This window comes from Amphiura filiformis, chromosome 9 (genome assembly GCF_039555335.1).
Source record: "Amphiura filiformis chromosome 9, Afil_fr2py, whole genome shotgun sequence".
Taxonomy (NCBI): Eukaryota; Metazoa; Echinodermata; class Ophiuroidea; order Amphilepidida; family Amphiuridae; genus Amphiura; species Amphiura filiformis.
Window position 1 is genome coordinate 39,554,959 of NC_092636.1, and position 24,774 is coordinate 39,579,732.

The 24,774-nt window shown below is 35.3% G+C and overlaps 5 long non-coding RNA genes across 7 annotated transcripts; all 5 read right to left on the bottom strand.

The window, feature by feature from the left end:
* Positions 1 to 1,386: 1,386 nt before the first annotated feature.
* Positions 1,387 to 9,548, bottom strand: LOC140160974 (uncharacterized). Of its 3 annotated transcripts, XR_011860052.1 has the most exons (5): positions 2,693 to 2,764; positions 2,168 to 2,234; positions 1,904 to 1,968; positions 1,648 to 1,714; positions 1,387 to 1,451 (listed from the first exon to the last, which is right to left on the bottom strand). It is a non-coding gene; the product is annotated as an uncharacterized lncRNA (long non-coding RNA). The 3 variants fall into 3 exon arrangements; XR_011860054.1 differs by lacking the exons at positions 2,168 to 2,234; positions 2,693 to 2,764 and adding an exon at positions 9,480 to 9,548; XR_011860053.1 differs by lacking the exons at positions 2,168 to 2,234; positions 2,693 to 2,764 and adding an exon at positions 4,788 to 4,852.
* Positions 9,549 to 9,741: 193 nt separating this feature from the next.
* Positions 9,742 to 10,595, bottom strand: LOC140160323 (uncharacterized). The gene is made up of 3 exons (XR_011859950.1): positions 10,528 to 10,595; positions 10,003 to 10,067; positions 9,742 to 9,807 (listed from the first exon to the last, which is right to left on the bottom strand). It is a non-coding gene; the product is annotated as an uncharacterized lncRNA (long non-coding RNA).
* A 193-nt stretch (positions 10,596 to 10,788) lies between these two features.
* On the bottom strand, positions 10,789 to 14,790 carry LOC140160324 (uncharacterized). Its single transcript, XR_011859951.1, has 4 exons — positions 14,723 to 14,790; positions 12,627 to 12,691; positions 11,311 to 11,376; positions 10,789 to 10,853 (listed from the first exon to the last, which is right to left on the bottom strand). It is a non-coding gene; the product is annotated as an uncharacterized lncRNA (long non-coding RNA).
* LOC140160325 (uncharacterized) lies at positions 13,151 to 14,000 on the bottom strand. The gene is made up of 3 exons (XR_011859952.1): positions 13,932 to 14,000; positions 13,411 to 13,475; positions 13,151 to 13,215 (listed from the first exon to the last, which is right to left on the bottom strand). It is a non-coding gene; the product is annotated as an uncharacterized lncRNA (long non-coding RNA).
* A 7,104-nt stretch (positions 14,791 to 21,894) lies between the features above and the next one.
* Positions 21,895 to 23,013, bottom strand: LOC140160326 (uncharacterized). Its single transcript, XR_011859953.1, has 3 exons — positions 22,942 to 23,013; positions 22,159 to 22,224; positions 21,895 to 21,959 (listed from the first exon to the last, which is right to left on the bottom strand). It is a non-coding gene; the product is annotated as an uncharacterized lncRNA (long non-coding RNA).
* Positions 23,014 to 24,774: the final 1,761 nt, after the last annotated feature.

The window sequence follows — 24,774 nt, forward strand, 5'->3', positions numbered from 1 at the left end:
ATATCCTCACCACTTGAGTCATTCTACATCCCCTTTGTTAAACTCGCTTCACTGGTTACCGGTTGATAAACGAATTCGATTTAAAATTATTCTTCACGTATTCAAAGCGGTAAATGGACTATCACTGATATATCTCACTGACTACATCGCTACCTACATTCCACCTAGGAAGGGCCTTCGCTCTGAGCTTGATATTACTCGCCTTGTCATCCCCAGGAGTAAGACAAAAATTGGTGATGGTTCATTTAGTGTGTCTGGTCCAACCCTCTGGAACCAGTTACCGGCTACACTTCGCACTGCTCTAACAGTTGAATCTTTTAAAAAGGGTCTTAAAACATATTTTCTAATGTATTTTGCTGTTGTTATTTTTTGTATATTTGTAAAGCGCAATGTTCATATTTTTGGTATTGCGTTATATCAAGCGCCGTTGTTATGTTATGTTATGGTATGATATTGTGAGCAATGAGAATAATAAACAAACACAACATGAATGAAAACTGAACTTGTCTCAGTAGAGGTGTCAAAATGGTTTGTCTTCAAAATATACTCAGCTACACTCATCATCACTAACAAAGGTTTCAAGAAATACATAATTCCAACTAAATTAGACCAATCTTACCTGTGACATCATGGACAGACTTCTGCAAGAATGGGTTACCATGTCAATGATGTGCGTGTGCTGGAATGAAGGTGAAACATGGTATGATATTGTGAAAAATGTGAATAATAAACAAATACAACATAAATGAAAACTGAACTTGTCTCAGTAGAGGTGTCAAAATGGTTTGTCTTCAAAATATACTCAGCTACACTCATCATCACTAACAAAGGTTTCAAGAAATACATAATTCCAACTAAATTAGGCCAATTTTACCTGTGATATCACTGACAGACTTCTGCAAGAATGGGTCAATATGATTTGTGTGTGTGCTGGAATGAAGGCGAAACATGGTATGATATTGTGAGAAATGAGAATAATAAACAAACACAACATGAATGAAAACTGAACTTGTCTCAGTAGAGGTGTCAAAATGGTAAGTCTTCAAAATATTCTCAGCTACACTCATCATCACTAACAAAGGTTTCAAGAAATACATTATTCCAACTAAATTAGGCCAATCTTACCTGTGATATCACTGACAGACTTCTGCAAGAATGGATCGCCATGGTCAATATGATTTGAGTGTGTGCTGGAATGAAGGTGAAACATGGTATGACATGAGAAATGAGAATAATAACCAAACACAACATGAATGAAAACTGAACTTGTCTCAGTAGAGGTGTCAAAATGGGTTGTCTTCAAAATATTCTCAGCTACACTCATCATCACTAACAAAGATTTCACAAGATGCTTAATTGCAAAATACTAAATTAGGCCAATCTTACCTGTGACATCATGGACAGACTTCTGCAAGAATGGATCACCATGGTCTATATGATTTCTGTGTGTGCTGGAATGAAGGTGAAACATGGTATGATATTGTGAGAAATGAGAATAACCAAACACAACATGAATGAAAACTGAACATGTCTCAGTAGAGGTGTCAAAATGGTTTGTCTTCAAAATATACTCAGCTACACTCATCATCACTAACAAAGATTTCACAAAATGCTTAATTGCAAAATACTAAATTAGGCCAATCTTACCTGTGACATCATGGACAGACTTCTGCAAGAATGGATCACCATGGCCTATATGATTTGTGTGTGTGTGCTAGAATGAAGGTGAAACATGGTATATTGTGAGAAATGAGAATAACCAAACACAACATGAATGAAAACTGAACTTGTCTCAGTAGAGGTGTCAAAATGGGTTGTCTTCAAAATATACTCAGCTACACTCATCATCACTAACAAAGGTTTCACGAAATACATAATTCCAACTAAATTAGACCAATCTTACCTGTGATATCATTGACAGACCTCTGCAAGAATGGATCACCATGGTCTATATGATTTGTGTGTGTGCTGAAATGAAGGTGAAACATGGTATGATATTGTGAGAAATGAGAATAATGCCCAAACACAACATGAATGAAAACTGAACTTGTCTCAGTAGAGGTGTCAAAATGGTTTGTCTTCAAAATATTCTCAGCAACACTCATCATCACTAACAAAGATTTCACAAGATACTTAATTGCAAAATACTAAATTAGGCCAATTTTACCTGTGATATCACTGACAGACTTCTGCAAGAATGGGTCACCATGGTCAATATGATTTAATTGTGTGTGCTGGAATGAAGGTGAAACATGGTATTGATATTGTGACAAATGAGAATAATGCCCAAACACAACATGAATGAAAACTGAACTTGTCTCAGTAGAGGTGTCAAAATGGCTTGTCTTCAAAATATTCTCAGCTACACTCATCATCACTAACAAAGGTTTCAAGAAATACATAATTCCAACTAAATTAGGCCAATTTTACCTGTGATATCATGGACAGACTTTTGCAAGAATGGATCACCATGGTCTATATGATTTGTGTGTGTGTGCTGGAATGAAGGTGAAACATGGTATGATATTGTGAGAAATGAGAATAATTACCAAATACAACATGAATGAAAACTGAACTTGTCTCAGTAGAGGTGTCAAAATGGTTTGTCTTCAAAATATTCTCAGCTACACTCATCATCACTAACAAAGGTTTCAAGAAATACATAATTCCAACTAAATTAGGCCAATCTTACCTGTGATATCATGGACAGACTTTTGCAAGAATGGATCACCATGGCCTATATGATTTGTGTGTGTGTGTGCTGGAATGAAGGTGAAACATGGTATGATATTGTGAGAAATGAGAATAATAACCAAATACAACATGAATGAAAACTGAACTTGTCTCAGTAGAGGTGTCAAAATGGTTTGTCTTCAAAATATTCTCAGCTACACTCATCATCACTAACAAAGGTTTCAAGAAATACATAATTCCAACTAAATTAGGCCAATCTTACCTGTGATATCATGGACAGACTTTTGCAAGAATGGATCACCATGGCCTATATGATTTGTGTGTGTGTGTGCTGGAATGAAGGTGAAACATGGTATCGTTATTGTGAGAAATGAGAATAACCAAACACAACATGAATGAAAACTGAACTTGTCTCAGTAGAGGTGTCAAAATGGTTTGTCTTCAAAATATTCTCAGCTACACTCATCATCACTAACAAAGGTTTCAAGAAATACATAATTCCAACTAAATTAGGCCAATTTTACCTGTGATATCATGGACAGACTTCTGCAAGAATGGGTCACCATGGTCAATATGATTTGTGTGTGTGGTGGAATGAAGGTGAAACATGGTATGATATTGTAAGAAATGAGAATAATAACCAAACACAACATGAATGAAAACTGAACTTGTCTCAGTAGAGGTGTCAAAATGGTTTGTCTTCAAAATATTTTCAGCTACACTCATCATCACTAACAAAGGTTTCAAGAAATACATAATTCCAACTAAATTAGGCCAATCTTACCTGTGATATCACTGACAGACTTCTGCAAGAATGGGTCACCATGGACAATATGATTTGTGTGTGTGTGTGTCTTGGAATGAAGGTGAAACATGGTATGATATTGTGAGAAATGAGAATAACAACCAAATACAACATGAATGAAAACTGAACTTGTCTCAGTAGAGGTGTCAAAATGGTTTGTCTTCAAAATATTCTCAGCTACACTCATCATCACTAACAAAGGTTTCAAGAAATACATAAATCCAACTAAATTAAGCCAATCTTACCTGTGATATCATGGACAGACTTCTACAAGAATGGATCGCCATGGTCAATATGATTTGAGTGTGTGCTGGAATGAAGATGAAACATGGTATGACATTATGAGAAATGTGAATAATAAACAAACACAACATGAATGAAAACTGAACTTGTCTCAGTAGAGGTGTCAAAATGGTTTGTCTTCAAAATATTCTCAGCTACACTCATAATCACTAACAAAGGTGTCAAGAAATACATAATTCCAACTAAATTAAGCCAATCTTACCTGTGATATCATGGACAGACTTCTGCAAGGATGGATCACCATGGTCAATATGATTTGTGTGTGTGCTGGAATGAAGGTGAAACATGGTATGACATTATGAGAAATGTGAATAATAAACAAACACAACATGAATGAAAACTGAACTTGTCTCAGTAGAGGTGTCAAAATGGTTTGTCTTCAAAATATTCTCAGCTACACTCATCATCACTAACAAAGGTTTCAAGAAATACATAATTCCAACTAAATTAGGCCAATCTTACCTGTGATATCATGAACAGACTTCTGCAAGAATGGAGCACCATGGTCAATATGATTTGTGTGTGTGTGTGCTGGAATGAAGGCGAAACATGGTATGATATTGTGAGAAATGAGAATAACCAAACACAACATGAATGAAAACTGAACTTGTCTCAGTAGAGGTGTCAAAATGGTTTGCCTTCAAAATATTCTCAGCTACACTCATCATCACTAACAAAGGTTTCAAGAAATACATAATTCCAACTAAATTAGGCCAATCTTACCTGTGATATCATGGACAGACTTTTGCAAGAATGGATCACCATGGTCTATATGATTTGTGTGTGTGTGCTGGAATGAAGGTGAAACATGGTATGATATTGTGAGAAATGAGAATAATAACCAAACACAACATGAATGAAAACTGAACTTGTCTCAGTAGAGGTGTCAAAATGGTTTGTCTTCAAAATATTCTCAGCTACACTCATCATCACTAACAAAGGTTTCAAGAAATACATAAATCCAACTAAATTAGGCCAATCTTACCTGTGACATCATGGACAGACTTCTGCAAGAATGGATCGCCATGGTCAATATGATTTGTGTGTGTGCTGAAATGAAGGTGAAACATGGTATCGTTATTGTGAGAAATGAGAATAATTACCAAATACAACATGAATGAAAACTGAACTTGTCTCAGTAGAGGTGTCAAAATGGTTTTCGTCTTCAAAATATTCTCAGCTACACTCATCATCACTAACAAAGGTTTCAAGAAATACATAATTCCAACTAAATTAAGCCTATCTTACCTGTGATATCATGGACAGACTTCTGCAAGGATGGATCACCATGGTCAATATGATTTGTGTGTGTGCTGGAATGAAGATGAAACATGGTATGATATTGTGAGAAATGAGAATAATGCCCAAACACAACATGAATGAAAACTGAACTTGTCTCAGTAGAGGTGTCAAAATGGTTTGTCTTCAAAATATTCTCAGCTACACTCATAATCACTAACAAAGGTTTCAAGAAATACATAATTCCAACTAAATTAAGCCAATCTTACCTGTGATATCATGGACAGACTTCTGCAAGGATGGATCACCATGGTCAATATGATTTGTGTGTGTGCTGGAATGAAGGTGAAACATGGTATGACATTATGAGAAATGTGAATAATAAACAAACACAACATGAATGAAAACTGAACTTGTCTCAGTAGAGGTGTCAAAATGGTTTGTCTTCAAAATATTCTCAGCTACACTCATCATCACTAACAAAGGTTTCAAGAAATACATAATTCCAACTAAATTAGGCCAATCTTCCCTGTGATATCATGAACAGACTTCTGCAAGAATGGAGCACCATGGTCAATATGATTTGTGTGTGTGTGTGCTGGAATGAAGGCGAAACATGGTATGATATTGTGAGAAATGAGAATAACCAAACACAACATGAATGAAAACTGAACTTGTCTCAGTAGAGGTGTCAAAATGCTTTGTCTTCAAAATATTCTCAGCTACACTCATCATCACTAACAAAGGTTTCAAGAAATACATAATTCCAACTAAATTAGGCCAATCTTACCTGTGATATCATGGACAGACTTTTGCAAGAATGGATCACCATGGTCTATATGATTTGTGTGTGTGTGCTGGAATGAAGGTGAAACATGGTATGATATTGTGAGAAATGAGAATAATAAACAAACACAACATGAATGAAAACTGAACTTGTCTCAGTAGAGGTGTCAAAATGGTTGGTCTTCAAAATATTCTCAGCTACACTCATCATCACTAACAAAGGTTTCAAGAAATACATAAATCCAACTAAATTAAGCCTATCTTACCTGTGATATCATGGACAGACTTCTGCAAGAATGGATCACCATGGTCAATATGATTTGTGTGTGTGCTGAAATGAAGGTGAAACATGGTATGATATTGTGAGAAATGAGAATAATTACCAAATACAACATGAATGAAAACTGAACTTGTCTCAGTAGAGGTGTCAAAATGGTTTTCGTCTTCAAAATATTCTCAGCTACACTCATCATCACTAACAAAGGTTTCAAGAAATACATAATTCCAACTAAATTAAGCCAATCTTACCTGTGATATCATGGACAGACTTCTGCAAGAATGGATCACCATGGCAGACCTGCCAACCCCTGAAAGTCCAAATGCGGGACACTAAAAAATCTTCCAAAATTCCAACGAAATTACGACGAACCTTCCGAATTCGGAAACATTGACACAGTGAAAAGCTGAAAATAACCTCTTCACCAATCCGAAAAGATACGCAATTCATCGGTTATACAATGTTGCATCAATGAACCATGCACCGAAGCGATGAGGCGAAAATAATAGCCTCCTTTTAATGGCAACGTTCATACATATCCAATGTATTACAATGGGCAGCGTGAATTTAACACGCAAGCACGCGTGCTAATCAGGCTTTTAATAGCGCCACCACATTTTCAATGCATTTAAATAGGTATAAGCGCCGCCGCAATTCTTTTCGTGCCAGACGATATCGGACAATTTGTTGGTTTTTTAATGATTTTTTTCAATGGACGGAAATGCGAGAATGCGGGGCGTCCCGCATTTTCGGGTTTTAAACTTGAATCTTGGGGACTGTCCATAAAATGCGGGACAGTTGGCAGGTCTGCCATGGTCAATATGATTTGTGTGTGTGCTGGAATGAAGATGAAACATGGTATGATATTGTGAGAAATGAGAATAATGCCCAAACACAACATGAATGAAAACAGAACTTGTCTCAGTAGAGGTGTCAAAATGGTTTGTCTTCAAAATATTCTCAGCTACACTCATCATCACTAACAAAGGTTTCAAGAAATACATAAATCCAACTAAATTAAGCCAATCTTACCTGTGATATCATGGACAGACTTCTACAAGAATGGATCGCCATGGTCAATATGATTTGAGTGTGTGCTGGAATGAAGGTGAAACATGGTATGACATTATGAGAAATGTGAATAATAAACAAACACAACATGAATGAAAACTGAACTTGTCTCAGTAGAGGTGTCAAAATGGTTTGTCTTCAAAATATTCTCAGCTACACTCATCATCACTAACAAAGGTTTCAAGAAATACATAATTCCAACTAAATTAGGCCAATCTTACCTGTGATATCATGAACAGACTTCTGCAAGAATGGAGCACCATGGTCAATATGATTTGTGTGTGTATGTGCTGGAATGAAGGCGAAACATGGTATGATATTGTGAGAAATGAGAATAACCAAACACAACATGAATGAAAACTGAACTTGTCTCAGTAGAGGTGTCAAAATGGTTTGTCTTCAAAATATTCTCAGCTACACTCATCATCACTAACAAAGGTTTCAAGAAATACATCAATCCAACTAAATTAAGCCAATCTTACCTGTGATATCATGGACAGACTTCTACAAGAATGGATCGCCATGGTCAATATGATTTGTGTGTGTGCTGGAATGAAGGCGAAACATGGTATGATATTGTGAGAAATGAGAATAATAACCAAACACAACATGAATGAAAACTGAACTTGTCTCAGTAGAGGTGTCAAAATGGTTGGTCTTCAAAATATTCTCAGCTACACTCATCATCACTAACAAAGGTTTCAAGAAATACATAAATCCAACTAAATTAAGCCAATCTTACCTGTGATATCATGGACAGACTTCTGCAAGAATGGATCGCCATGGTCAATATGATTTGAGTGTGTGCTGGAATGAAGGTGAAACATGGTATGACATTATGAGAAATGTGAATAATAAACAAACACAACATGAATGAAAACTGAACTTGTCTCAGTAGAGGTGTCAAAATGGTTTGTCTTCAAAATATTCTCAGCTACACTCATCATCACTAACAAAGGTTTCAAGAAATACATAATTCCAACTAAATTAAGCCAATCTTACCTGTGATATCATGGACAGACTTTTGCAAGAATGGATCACCATGGTCAATATGATTTGTGTGTGTGCTGGAATGAAGGTGAAAACATGGTATGATATTGTGAGAAATGAGAATAATGCCCAAACACAACATGAATGAAAACTGAACTTGTCTCAGTAGAGGTGTCAAAATGGGTTGTCTTCAAAATATTCTCAGCTACACTCATCATCACTAACAAAGGTTTCAAGAAATACATAATTCCAACTAAATTAGGCCAATCTTACCTGTGATATCATGAACAGACTTCTGCAAGAATGGATCACCATGGTCAATATGATTTGTGTGTGTGTGTGCTGGAATGAAGGCGAAACATGGTATGATATTGTGAGAAATGAGAATAACCAAACACAACATGAATGAAAACTGAACTTGTCTCAGTAGAGGTGTCAAAATGGTTTGTCTTCAAAATATTCTCAGCTACACTCATCATCACTAACAAAGGTTTCAAGAAATACATAATTCCAACTAAATTAGGCCAATCTTACCTGTGATATCATGGACAGACTTTTGCAAGAATGGATCACCATGGTCTATATGATTTGTGTGTGTGTGCTGGAATGAAGGTGAAACATGGTATGATATTGTGAGAAATGAGAATAATTACCAAATACAACATGAATGAAAACTGAACTTGTCTCAGTAGAGGTGTCAAAATGGTTTGTCTTCAAAATATTCTCAGCTACACTCATCATCACTAACAAAGGTTTCAAGATATACATATTTCCAACTAAATTAGGCCAATCTTACCTGTGATATCATGGACAGACCTCTGCAAGAATGGATCATCATGGTCTATATGATTTCTGTGTGTGCTGGAATGAAGGTGAAAACATGGTATGATATTGTGAGAAATGAGAATAATGCCCAAACACAACATGAATGAAAACTGAACTTGTCTCAGTAGAGGTGTCAAAATGGTTTGTCTTCAAAATATTCTCAGCTACACTCATCATCACTAACAAAGGTTTCAAGAAATACATAATTCCAACTAAATTAGGCCAATCTTACCTGTGATATCACTGACAGACTTTTGCAAGAATGGATCACCATGGTCTATATGATTTCTGTGTGTGCTGGAATGAAGGTGAAACATGGTATGATATTGTGAGAAATGAGAATAACCAAACACAACATGAATGAAAACTGAACTTGTCTCAGTAGAGGTGTCAAAATGGTTTGTCTTCAAAATATTCTCAGCTACACTCATCATCACTAACAAAGGTTTCAAGAAATACATAATTCCAACTAAATTAGGCCAATCTTACCTGTGATATCATGAACAGACTTCTGCAAGAATTGGTCACCAATGGTCAATATGATTTCTGTGTGTGCTGGAATGAAGGCGAAACATGGTATGATATTGTGAGAAATGTGAATAATAAACAAACACAACATGAATGAAAACTAAACTTGTCTCAGTAGAGGTGTCAAAATGGTTTGTCTTCAAAATATTCTCAGCTACACTCATCATCACTAACAAAGGTTTCAAGATATACATATTTCCAACTAAATTAGGCCCAATCTTACCTGTGATATCATGAACAGACTTCTGCAAGAATTGGTCACCAATGGTCAATATGATTTCTGTGTGTGCTGGAATGAAGGTGAAACATGGTATGATATTGTGAGAAATGTGAATAATAAACAAACACAACATGAATGAAAACTAAACTTGTCTCAGTAGAGGTGTCAAAATGGTTTGTCTTCAAAATATTCTCAGCTACACTCATCATCACTAACAAAGGTTTCAAGATATACATATTTCCAACTAAATTAGGCCAATCTTACCTGTGATATCATGGACAGACCTCTGCAAGAATGGATCAACATGGTCTATATGATTTCTGTGTGTGCTGGAATGAAGGTGAAACATGGTATGATATTGTGAGAAATGAGAATAATAACCAAATACAACATGAATGAAAACTGAACTTGTCTCAGTAGAGGTGTCAAAATGGTTTGTCTTCAAAATATTCTCAGCTACACTCATCATCACTAACAAAGGTTTCAAGAAATACATAATTCCAACTAAATTAGGCCAATCTTACCTGTGATATCATGGACAGACTTTTGCAAGAATGGATCACCATGGCCTATATGATTTGTGTGTGTGTGTGCTGGAATGAAGGTGAAACATGGTATCGTTATTGTGAGAAATGAGAATAATAACCAAATACAACATGAATGAAAACTGAACTTGTCTCAGTAGAGGTGTCAAAATGGTTTGTCTTCAAAATATTCTCAGCTACACTCATCATCACTAACAAAGGTTTTAAGAAATACATAATTCCAACTAAATTAGGCCAAACTTACCTGTGATATCACTGACAGACTTCTGCAAGAATGGGTCACCATGGTCAATATGATTTGTGTGTGTGCTGGAATGAAGGTGAAAACATGGTATGATATTGTGAGAAATGAGAATAATAACCAAACACAACATCAATGAAAACTGAACATGTCTCAGTAGAGGTGTCAAAATGGTTTGTCTTCAAAATATTCTCAGCTACACTCATCATCACTAACAAAGGTTTTAAGAAATACATAATTCCAACTAAATTAGGCCAAACTTACCTGTGATATCACTGACAGACTTCTGCAAGAATGGGTCACCATGGTCAATATGATTTGAGTGTGTGCTGGAATGAAGGTGAAACATGGCATGACATGAGAAATGAGAATAATAACCAAACACAACATCATTGAAAACTGAACATGTCTCAGTAGAGGTGTCAAAATGGTTTGTCTTCAAAATATTCTCAGCTACACTCATCATCACTAACATAGATTTTACAAGATACTTAATTGCAAAATACTAAATTAGGCCAATCTTACCTGTGATATCATGAACAGACTTCTGCAAGAATGGATCACCATGGTCAATATGATTTATGTGTGTGCTGGAATGAAGGCGAAACATGGTATGATATTGTGAGAAATGAGAATAACCAAACACAACATGAATGAAAACTGAACTTGTCTCAGTAGAGGTGTCAAAATGGTTTGTCTTCAAAATATTCTCAGCTACACTCATCATCACTAACAAAGATTTTACAACATACTTAATTGCAAAATACTAAATTAGGCCAATCTTACCTGTGATATCACTGACAGACCTCTGCAAGAATTGGTCACCAATGGTCAATATGATTTCTGTGTGTGCTGGAATGAAGGCGAAACATGATATGATATAGTGAGAAATGTGAATAATAAACAAACACAACATCAATGAAAACTGAACTTGTCTCAGTAGAGGTGTCAAAATGGTTTGTCTTCAAAATATTCTCAGCTACACTCATCATCACTAACAAAGGTTTCAAGAAATACATAATTCCAACTAAATTAGGCCAATCTTACCTGTGATATCATGGACAGACTTCTGCCAGAATGGATCACCATGGTCTATATGATTTGTGTGTGTGTGCTGGAATGAAGGTGAAACATGGTATGATATAGTGAGAAATGTGAATAATAAACAAACACAACATCAATGAAAACTGAACTTGTCTCAGTAGAGGTGTCAAAATGGTTTGTCTTCAAAATATTCTCAGCTACACTCATCATCACTAACAAAGGTTTCAAGAAATACATAATTCCAACTAAATTAGGCCAATCTTACCTGTGATATCATGAACAGACTTCTGCAAGAATGGAGCACCATGGTCAATATGATTTGTGTGTGTGTGCTGGAATGAAGGCGAAACATGGTATGATATTGTGAGAAATGAGAATAACCAAACACAACTTGAATGAAAACTGAACTTGTCTCAGTAGAGGTGTCAAAATGGTTTGTCTTCAAAATATTCTCAGCTACACTCATCATCACTAACAAAGGTTTCAAGAAATACATAATTCCAACTAAATTAGGCCAATCTTACCTGTGATATCATGGACAGACTTTTGCAAGAATGGATCACCATGGTCTATATGATTTGTGTATGTGTGTGTGCTGGAATGAAGGTGAAACATGGTATGATATTGTGAGAAATGAGAATAATTACCAAATACAACATGAATGAAAACTGAACTTGTCTCAGTAGAGGTGTCAAAATGGTTTGTCTTCAAAATATTCTCAGCTACACTCATCATCACTAACAAAGGTTTCAAGAAATACATAATTCCAACTAAATTAGGCCAATCTTACCTGTGATATCATGAACAGACTTCTGCAAGAATGGAGCACCATGGTCAATATGATTTGTGTGTGTGTGTGTGTGCTGGAATGAAGGCGAAACATGGTATGATATTGTGAGAAATGTGAATAATAAACAAACACAACATGAATGAAACCTGAACTTGTCTCAGTAGAGGTGTCAAAATGGTTTGTCTTCAAAATATTCTCAGCTACACTCATCATCACTAACAAAGGTTTCAAGATATACATATTTCCAACTAAATTAGGCCAATCTTACCTGTGATATCATGGACAGACCTCTGCAAGAATGGATCATCATGGTCTATATGATTTCTGTGTGTGCTGGAATGAAGGTGAAACATGGTATCGTTATTGTGAGAAATGAGAATAATTACCAAATACAACATGAATGAAAACTGAACTTGTCTCAGTAGAGGTGTCAAAATGGTTTTCGTCTTCAAAATATTCTCAGCTACACTCATCATCACTAACAAAGGTTTCAAGAAATACATAATTCCAACTAAATTAAGCCTATCTTACCTGTGATATCATGGACAGACTACTGCAAGGATGGATCACCATGGTCAATATGAGTTGTGTGTGTGCTGGAATGAAGGTGAAAACATGGTATGAAATTGTGAGAAATGAGAATAATGCCCAAACACAACATGAATGAAAACTGAACTTGTCTCAGTAGAGGTGTCAAAATGGTTTGTCTTCAAAATATTCTCAGCTACACTCATCATCACTAACAAAGGTTTCAAGAAATACATAAATCGAACTAAATTAAGCCAATCTTACCTGTGATATCATGGACAGACTTCTGCAAGAATGGGTCACCATGGTCAATATGATTTGAGTGTGTGCTGGAATGAAGGTGAAACATGGTATGACATTATGAGAAATGTGAATAATAAACAAACACAACATGAATGAAAACTGAACTTGTCTCAGTAGAGGTGTCAAAATGGTTTGTCTTCAAAATATTCTCAGCTACACTCATCATCACTAACAAAGGTTTTAAGAAATACATAATTCCAACTAAATTAGGCCAAACTTACCAGTGATATCACTGACAGACTTCTGCAAGAATGGGTCACCATGGTCAATATGATTTGAGTGTGTGCTAGAATGAAGGTGAAACATGGCATGACATGAGAAATGAGAATAATAACCAAACACAACATCAATGAAAACTGAACATGTCTCAGTAGAGGTGTCAAAATGGTTTGTCTTCAAAATATTCTCAGCTACACTCATCATCACTAACAAAGGTTTTAAGAAATACATAATTCCAACTAAATTAGGCCAAACTTACCTGTGATATCACTGACAGACTTCTGCAAGAATGGGTCACCATGGTCGATATGATTTGAGTGTGTGCTGGAATGAAGGTGAAACATGGCATGACATTATGAGAAATGAGAATAATAACCAAACACAACATCAATGAAAACTGAACTTGTCTCAGTAGAGGTGTCAAAATGGTTTGTCTTCAAAATATTCTCAGCTACACTCATCATCACTAACAAAGATTTTACAAAATACTTAATTGCAAAATACTAAATTAGGCCAATCTTACCTGTGATATCACTGACAGACCTCTGCAAGAATTGGTCACCAATGGTCAATATGATTTCTGTGTGTGCTGGAATGAAGGCGAAACATGGTATGATATTGTGACAGGCCGTTGCAACTCGTATACCAGCGCAATGCAAAAAGGTGGCGACACCGTCGGCTTCCCCCGTGTATTACCCGCCAGCGCCATTGATAAGTCACGGCCGCTGCCATTAATATTGAATATTGCTACAATTTATTTGTTTATGTTTCTTATATTCTTTCTTTTATAACTGTGACCATTTATACATGTACTTTAAATATTAACTGTCATTACTGTATCCGTTTGTTTGGTAAATTTTCATAAAATATTGATAAATTGAAGAATTTGTCATTAAACCCTGGGCGCCGCCATTTTAGAAAAGTGAAGAAAAATGCTGCTGCCACCACGATAGTACTAAAAGCTACCTAAAAAAATATGCGTAGTGCTGTGGAGACTTACGTTAACATGGCGTCACGAATATGCTAATTAAAGAAAAATGCTGCTGCCATCTACGTCCACATGTTGCAAGCGTGACGATCGCTGACCTCACATCGACGCTTGGAGTTGCAATTCCATCGCACTACGTGCTCTATTCTTTATTCCATGATTGTGAGAAATGTGAATAATAAACAAACACAACATCAATGAAAACTGAACTTGTCTCAGTAGAGGTGTCAAAATGGTTTGTCTTCAAAATATTCTCAGCTACACTCATCATCACTAACAAAGGTTTCAAGAAATACATAATTCCAACTAAATTAAGCCAATCTTACCTGTGATATCATGGACAGACTTCTGCAAGGATGGATCACCATGGTCAATATGATTTGTGTGTGTGCTGGAATGAAGGTGAAAACATGGTATGATATTGTGAGAAATGAGAATAATGCCCAAACACAACATGAATGAAAACTGAACTTGTCTCAGTAGAGGTGTCAAAATGGTTTGTCTTCAAAATATTCTCAGCTACACTCATCATCACTAACAAAGGTTTCAAGAAATACATAATTCCAACTAAATTAGGCCAATCTTACCTGTGATATCATGAACAGACTTCTGCAAGAATGGAGCACCATGGTCAATATGATTTGTGTGTGTGTGTGTGTGCTGGAATGAAGGCGAAACATGGTATGATATTGTGAGAAATGAGAATAACCAAACACAACATGAATGAAAACTGAACTTGTCTCAGTAGAGGTGTCAAAATGGTTTGTCTTCAAAATATTCTCAGCTACACTCATCATCACTAACAAAAAATATTTGAACTACCTGTCGAGTGGAATTCTTTATTCATGGACATGATGGTTTTACAGTGAACGGTCAAGACATGAACCTTTATGCCCTGGATTGATATGGATTTAATTTAAATTTCTACCGAAATGTGTTTTTGAGCGGACTTTTGCGTACCTAAAATCGGCATGGTAAGAAATCTCGCTTTTTTTTTATGTTATGAATCTCAACCATGAGCATGATTGACTCATTATTTACAACTTTTGGCAAATCATATAAACGTATTTAAACTCATTTAATGGCAGTTTAATGTCGGCAAGAAATATTCTTTGTTTTTGAAGATATCTATCGACGTATCGTGGTCCGAAGATCATCAAGATAGTCATTGTAGTTTTCTGGGAAACTTTTTTGAACTATAGACGAGTCAACTAGAGTGGTCTCCAAAAAAATTGAACTCTTGTGTGTTTTATTATCGTTGGAAATAACTCTCCTTCAATGTCATTTAGAAGTGTGTTTTTCGCTTGTCATAATATCATGTTGTACTATTAATTATTTTGCTCTGTTTTCTCTGATACTATATATTGTTTTGATTACTGGTAGTACTAACGGGATTCGTCTTGCTCCTGGTGGGCTCTCGACGCATGTACCGCCCGCCTTTTGCGGAGTAGTGCATGTTGCGGGAGCTCAGCGTGAGTCAGGACGATTGTCGTACCATTGACGTACTGTGATGTTTACTCAAAAATGTTTTCATGTCATTCGTTGGTTTTCAATGCAATGGTTGTCACTTTTATTAATGTTAGAGGTAGAGAGCTCCAAAACCCCACGTTTGTCCTTTTTTATTTTATACACGTAACTAATTAGCACAAGTGCCTTTGCTGGTCTGTGTCTTTGTAGCTTTTGTTTACTGTATTTGAGTGATGAAATTATATTATTTTATATTAATATTTTATGTTATGTGCCAAACTTTTTTTTTGAATGCATTTCAAGATACCATCTTAAGATTATGTACCCTGAGAAATATTGTACTTTGCTTGAATCTGAATGCCTGTGTAATGTTGGATAGTAATTTTGCCTTTCAAAATCTTGGGCTCGCTTTTCCAATTCAGAATTGTCCACGTGTATATCTCCATCATTTGCATACTTATTGGGAAACAGGTGCATGCATCAATTGTAGCCCGTACCAACCACATGATAATTGCTTTGAGTATAAGATTGACGCGTGTAAAAATGTCTTTGTGGTCACTACTTCAGGTATTTTCACTTTGCATATGAATGACAATATCCTTGGTAGCCCAACCCACATGTGGGTTAATAAGTCGTATGTGTTTTGTAGGTGTGTGGTTGACACGAACAATTGGGTCATTCACCTAAGTGTACATCATTTTATTATGAGATATTCATGGTTTAGGCTAACACAAACAGGTGATACTAACTTTCTTACGGGTGCTAAAAATAATTCTAGTGGTAGAATCTCAATGGGTATTTCCTATCCGAATGTGGCTTTTTTTAATTGTCATTCATCTTGTATTTATCATGAGCTCAAAATGCATATGTTTTTATTTTGTAATTTTGTTACGTGTATGTGTCATGAAGAAACGTTAAATACCCGCTTTTTAGGGGCACGCCAGACTTTAAAACGCGTTTGGCTACAGTTGATTTTACTTTTGGCTTTAAAGTCAATCAGATGTACTATAAAAATGATCTTGTGTTATACTATGTTAAATACTTCATACAAAAACTAATAATATTATTATGAAATGTTACAACTGGTTAATTAGCAATGATCCGCAAGATCATGCTATTTCTATCAAATATTTGCATGTTTATAGTGAAGAGTTGATAGCGCACCCTCGGTGCCTAGTGGCTGTGTATTGTGTTCCAAGTACCTACATTTGCATAATCCTTGTAGAGTTGATGTCATTATTGTCATATAAAATACACGGTTTGTTTATGTATCTTCAGATAATGCATACTTCGTGGAATTTTAGTCTTGGCTTCAGAGAACATGTATGTCTTAATTATTTGCATTTGAATGGATAAGTCGGGCGTTACCATTTATTCAATGAACGCACCCGGCTTGGGGGATCAAAATAAGCGCAACCAGGTGTTTGCCTGGCTCAGAAACAGGGATGCTGATATTTTTTTTATTCAGGAAACTCATTCAACATCAGACATTGAACAAAAATGGATTGATGATTGGGGTAACAATAATGTTTATTTTTCGCATGGGACATCCAACAGTAGAGGTGTTTGCATTTTATTTAAAAATTCGTGCAATTTCCAAATTAATAAAAATTTTAACGACGATGAGGGCCGTGTCATTATTTTGGATCTTATTTTAAATGATAATAAAGTTACTCTTATTAATGTCTATGGGCCAAATAAGGATGACCCAAGTTTTTTTGAGAATATTCATAGAAAATTGTCTGACTTTGACTGTGAATCAATTATCTGGGGAGGAGATTTCAATTGTGTCCTGGATGTTGTGTGGGACAAAAGAGGTGGTCGTGCTCATACCCATTTCAATTCTCAAAACAGAATTCATGATGTTATGAAAGATTACGATCTAATTGATATCTGGAGAAAGAGGAATCCTAATGTTTTCAGATATACTTGGCACTCCAACTCAAAGCCTCCTGTTCAATGTCGTTTGGACTTTTTCTTGTTTCCTTCAATTTATTTTCTCAGATTGAAGACTGTCAAATTAACCCTGGGTTTAAAACAGATCCCTCCTCCATCAGCCTTAATGTTGTAACAACAAAAGCGAGGCTAGAGGCGCAGATTTTGGAAATTTAACACATCCTTGTTGCATGATAATGAATATGTTAATGTTGTGAAACAATGTATTAATGATATTGTTAATGATGATAGTAATAAGGAGTTGAATCCTAATTTTTTATGGGATTTTGTGAAATGTCAAATAAGATCGAAGACAATAGAATATTCAGCCAAAATTTCCAGGAAACGCAAGATTCAGGAGGGCAATTTAGTTACAAATCTAAATAATCTTGAAAAAAAATATAGTGATGAGCCTTCTGATGGTATTTTGAATGAGATTAAAGAATGTAAATCCCAACTTGATTCTTTTTATAAGATCAAAACAGAAGGCTGTATTGTTAGGTCCAGAGCCAATTGGGTTGAGCATGGTGAACGAAACTCCAAATATTTTATCAATTTGGAAAAAAAGAAATCAAAAGCAGAAGGTCATCACTAAATTGGAATCAGATAACGGCCAAATCCACACTAAAGGTGCCGATATTCTTAATGAGGAAAAACAGTTTTATCAAAATTTGTATACCTCTTGTAATGCTCAATTTTGAACTCAATGACATTTTGGCAACGGATACTACTTTTTCAAAATTAGATGAGGATTCCCAAAAAGTGTGTGAGGGACTGGTCACTGTAAATGAATGTAAGGAAGCTTTAGTGTTAATGCCTAATAATAAGACTCCTGGCACAGACGGTTTCCCTACTGAATTTTATAAGTTTTGTTTCAACGATATTGTTCACTTTCTTATCAACAGTTATAATTATTCTTTTGACAATGGAAGCCTTTCAATTGATCAACGTAGGGGAATAAGTAACCTGATCCCGAAAAAAGATAAAGATCCGATCTACCTGAAAAATTGGAGGCCTATTTCATTACTCAATACTGATTATAAAATTATTACAAAATGTATTGCCCTTCGTTTAAAAAAGGTTTTGCCTAATATTATTCATAATGACCAGACAGGTTTCCTGAAAGGACGTTACATTGGTGAAAACATCAGGCTTGCCCTTGATGTTATTAATTATGTAAATGAAAATAATCTTGTTGGTATTATGTTTTTAATTGATTTTGAAAAGGCATTCGACAAACTTGAATGGTCCTTTGTGTTTAAGGCATTAAAATTGTTTAATTTTGGTGATGATTTGATTAATTGGGTGAAAGTTTTCTATACAGATATTACCTCGTGTGTTATGAACAATGGACATGCTTCTGATTTTTTTTATTGTTTTGTGGACTTCGTCAAGGTTGTCCACTTAGTCCGCTGCTTTATATAATTAGTAGTGAGATTTTGAATTTGGCCATCAGAAATGATAATAGTGTTAAAGGTATCATGGTTGAGAATACTGAAATTATTATTAGTGCTTATGCGGATGATACCACTATTTACTTAAAGGATGTTGGCTCCCTTCACAGAGTTGTTCACATTCTTGAGACTTTCCAAATTTACTCTGGCTTGAAAATTAACTTGGATAAATCTGAGTTACTCCCTTTAGCTTTGTTTAAGGATAATCCTCCTGATTTAAACAATGATGATTTACATTTTACTGCCAATCCTGTTCGTCTTTTGGGTGTAGTTTTTAGTTCTGATCTGAGCAATATTTTTGAATTAAATTTCGTTCCAAAACTTAAAAAACTCAAGGAAATCTTGCAATTTGGTCGATGAGAGATTTAAGTCCAATTGGTAAAATTACAATTGTTAAATCCTTGGGTCTTTCTCAATTAATTTTTCTGTTTTCTGTTTTACCTAAACCACCTGATAATTTTTTGAAGGAGGTTGACTCGATAATATTTAAATTTATTTGGTCAGGAAAACCAGATAAGCTCAGCAGAAAGTCCATCATTGGTGACTATGAGAAAGGGGGCCTCAAGATGGTTCACATTCCCTCAGTTATTAATGGGCTTAAAGTGGCTTGGGTTAAACGTCTCTTGGATGTGAACAACAATGGTAAATGGAAATGTTTTTATATGTTTTATATGAAACAGATTGGTGGTAATCTTTTTTTTGAATGTAACACTAAACCAGAGGAGAAATGTATTAAGCTTATTAAGAATGTGTTTATTGGTGAAATTCTCAACGCTTGGTGTACAATTACTTATGATTCTCCTTCAAGTCATTTTAGACATCAAATATTATGGAATAATTCATCTATTGTTATCGCCCAAAACACTGTTTACAAAAAAGTCTGGCATGAGAAAGGTATTAAATTTATTTCTGATATTTTAAATGAAGATGATAGTTTTCTTCCCCTTGATATCTTGAAGACCAAGTATAATTTACAATGTAACTTTTTGGAATATTTTGCTCTAATCTATGCCATTCCAAATGTATGGATCAGAAGTGTCGAGAGGGGGAAGACTTGGGAACTGTTCAGAATGATCATGATGATATGCTTGCTCTTATCTGTTCCTCTAAGAAGGTCTGCAAATTGGTTCACAAAGGTTGCGTTGACGAGTTGTTTAAGACGCCCAAAGCCGAGGCCAAATGGGCTGTCTTTTTTCATGATATGAATTTAAATTGGAACGATATTTACAGGATTCCCTTGTCTTCCTCCCTATCAACCAAACTTAGGTATTTTCAATTCAAAATTCTGCATAGAATTATAGGTATAAATGAAAATCTATTTAAATATGGTTATGTTGATTCAAATCTCTGTACTTTTTGTAATCAGGAGTTAGAAAATATCCCACATTTATTTTGGCAATGTGGTACTTCTGCTCAATTTTGGAAGAAGGTTCAAGATAATATCTTTAAAAAAAGTGTTACTCTTACCATGAAGGATGTTCTGATGGGCATATTAGATGTTGATTATTGTCATTATAATTTTGTTGTTCTCCAGGGGAGAAGGTTTATTTATAATGCAAGATGTAATAAAAATAAGCTGGACATACAAGGTTTTAAAGGTATGCTTAATAGTGTCGCGAGACTGAAAAACACATTGCAAACAATAAAGGTAAAATGTATGAATGGAAAAAAAGATGGAACTCTATAAATATGTAATAACAGTTACTTTCATCAATGTAATATTATTGTAATTATTCTGTATAATTGTGGCTTTTATAACTATGTATAACTGAGATCATGTTTGATAAATAAATACACAGGGCACCTTGTGTGCTCTGTGGAAAGATAAAAAAAAAGAATGGATCATCATGGTCTATATGATTTGTGTGTGTGCTGGAATGAAGGTGAAACATGGTATCGTTATTGTGAGAAATGAGAATAATTACCAAATACAACATGAATGAAAACTGAACTTGTCTCAGTAGAGGTGTCAAAATGGTTTTCGTCTTCAAAATATTCTCAGCTACACTCATCATCACTAACAAAGGTTTCAAGAAATACATAATTCCAACTAAATTAAGCCTATCTTACCTGTGATATCATGGACAGACTTCTGCAAGAATGGGTCACCATGGTCAATATGAGTTGTGTGTGTGCTGGAATGAAGGTGAAAACATGGTATGAAATTGTGAGAAATGAGAATAATGCCCAAACACAACATGAATGAAAACTGAACTTGTCTCAGTAGAGGTGTCAAAATGGTTTGTCTTCAAAATATTCTCAGCTACACTCATCATCACTAACAAAGGTTTCAAGAAATACATAATTCCAACTAAATTAGGCCAAACTTACCAGTGATATCACTGACAGACTTCTGCAAGAATGGGTCACCATGGTCGATACCTGTGATATCATGGACAGACTTCTGCAAGAATGGATCGCCATGGTCAATATGATTTGTGTGTGTGCTGGAATGAAGATGAAACATGGTATGACATTATGAGAAATGTGAATAATAAACAAACACAACATGAATGAAAACTGAACTTGTCTCAGTAGAGGTGTCAAAATGGTTTGTCTTCAAAATATTCTCAGCTACACTCATCATCACTAACAAAGGTTTTAAGAAATACATAATTCCAACTAAATTAGGCCAAACTTACCAGTGATATCACTGACAGACTTCTGCAAGAATGGGTCACCATGGTCGATATGATTTGAGTGTGTGCTGGAATGAAGGTGAAACATGGCATGACATTATGAGAAATGAGAATAATAACCAAACACAACATCAATGAAAACTGAACTTGTCTCAGTAGAGGTGTCAAAATGGTTTGTCTTCAAAATATTCTCAGCTACACTCATCATCACTAACAAAGATTTTACAAAATACTTAATTGCAAAATACTAAATTAGGCCAATCTTACCTGTGATATCACTGACAGACCTCTGCAAGAATTGGTCACCAATGGTCAATATGATTTCTGTGTGTGCTGGAATGAAGGCGAAACATGGTATGATATTGTGAGAAATGTGAATAATAAACAAACACAACATCAATGAAAACTGAACTTGTCTCAGTAGAGGTGTCAAAATGGTTTGTCTTCAAAATATTCTCAGCTACACTCATCATCACTAACAAAGGTTTCAAGAAATACATAATTCCAACTAAATTAAGCCAATCTTACCTGTGATATCATGGACAGACTTCTGCAAGGATGAATCACCATGGTCAATATGATTTGTGTGTGTGCTGGAATGAAGGTGAAAACATGGTATGATATTGTGAGAAATGAGAATAATGCCCAAACACAACATGAATGAAAACTGAACTTGTCTCAGTAGAGGTGTCAAAATGGTTTGTCTTCAAAATATTCTCAGCTACACTCATCATCACTAACAAAGGTTTCAAGAAATACATAATTCCAACTAAATTAGGCCAATCTTACCTGTGATATCATGAACAGACTTCTGCAAGAATGGAGCACCATGGTCAATATGATTTGTGTGTGTGTGTGCTGGAATGAAGGCGAAACATGGTATGATATTGTGAGAAATGAGAATAACCAAACACAACATGAATGAAAACTGAACTTGTCTCAGTAGAGGTGTCAAAATGGTTTGTCTTCAAAATATTCTCAGCTACACTCATCATCACTAACAAAGGTTTCAAGAAATACATAATTCCAACTAAATTAGGCCAATCTTACCTGTGATATCATGGACAGACTTTTGCAAGAATGGATCACCATGGTCTATATGATTTGTGTGTGTGTGTGCTGGAATGAAGGTGAAACATGGTATGATATTGTGAGAAATGAGAATAACCAAACACAACATGAATGAAAACTGAACTTGTCTCAGTAGAGGTGTCAAAATGGGTTGTCTTCAAAATATTCTCAGCTACACTCATCATCACTAACAAAGGTTTCAAGAAATACATAATATCCAACTAAATTAAGCCAATATTACCTGTGATATCACTGACAGACTTCTGCAAGAATGGGTCACCATGGTCAATATGATTTGTGTGTGTGCTGGAATGAAGGTGAAACATGGTATGATATTGTGAGAAATGAGAATAACCAAACACAACATGAATGAAAACTGAACTTGTCTCAGTAGAGGTGTCAAAATGGTTTGTCTTCAAAATATTCTCAGCTACACTCATCATCACTAACAAAGGTTTCAAGAAATACATAATTCCAACTAAATTAGGCCAATCTTACCTGTGATATCATGAACAGACTTCTGCAAGAATGGAGCACCATGGTCAATATGATTTGTGTGTGTGCTGGAATGAAGGCGAAACATGGTATGATATTGTGAGAAATGAGAATAACCAAACACAACATGAATGAAAACTGAACTTGTCTCAGTAGAGGTGTCAAAATGGTTTGTCTTCAAAATATTCTCAGCTACACTCATCATCACTAACAAAGGTTTCAAGAAATACATAATTCCAACTAAATTAGGCCAATCTTACCTATGATATCATGAACAGACTTCTGCAAGAATTGGTCACCAATGGTCAATATGATTTCTGTGTGTGCTGGAATGAAGGCGAAACATGGTATGATATTGTGAGAAATGTGAATAATAAACAAACACAACATGAATGAAAACTGAACTTGTCTCAGTAGAGGTGTCAAAATGGTTTGTCTTCAAAATATTCTCAGCTACACTCATCATCACTAACAAAGGTTTCAAGATATACATATTTCCAACTAAATTAGGCCAATCTTACCTGTGATATCATGGACAGACCTCTGCAAGAATGGATCATCATGGTCTATATGATTTCTGTGTGTGCTGGAATGAAGGTGAAACATGGTATGATATTGTGAGAAATGAGAATAACCAAACACAACATGAATGAAAACTGAACTTGTCTCAGTAGAGGTGTCAAAATGGTTTGTCTTCAAAATATTCTCAGCTACACTCATCATCACTAACAAAGGTTTCAAGAAATACATAATTCCAACTAAATTAGGCCAATCTTACCTGTGATATCATGAACAGACTTCTGCAAGAATGGAGCACCATGGTCAATATGATTTGTGTGTGTGCTGGAATGAAGGCGAAAACATGGTATGATATTGTGAGAAATGAGAATAACCAAACACAACATGAATGAAAACTGAACTTGTCTCAGTAGAGGTGTCAAAATGGTTTGTCTTCAAAATATTCTCAGCTACACTCATCATCACTAACAAAGGTTTCAAGAAATACATAATTCCAACTAAATTAGGCCAATCTTACCTATGATATCATGAACAGACTTCTGCAAGAATTGGTCACCAATGGTCAATATGATTTCTGTGTGTGCTGGAATGAAGAAGCGAAACATGGTATGATATTGTGAGAAATGTGAATAATAAACAAACACAACATGAATGAAAACTGAACTTGTCTCAGTAGAGGTGTCAAAATGGTTTGTCTTCAAAATATTCTCAGCTACACTCATCATCACTAACAAAGGTTTCAAGATATACATATTTCCAACTAAATTAGGCCAATCTTACCTGTGATATCATGGACAG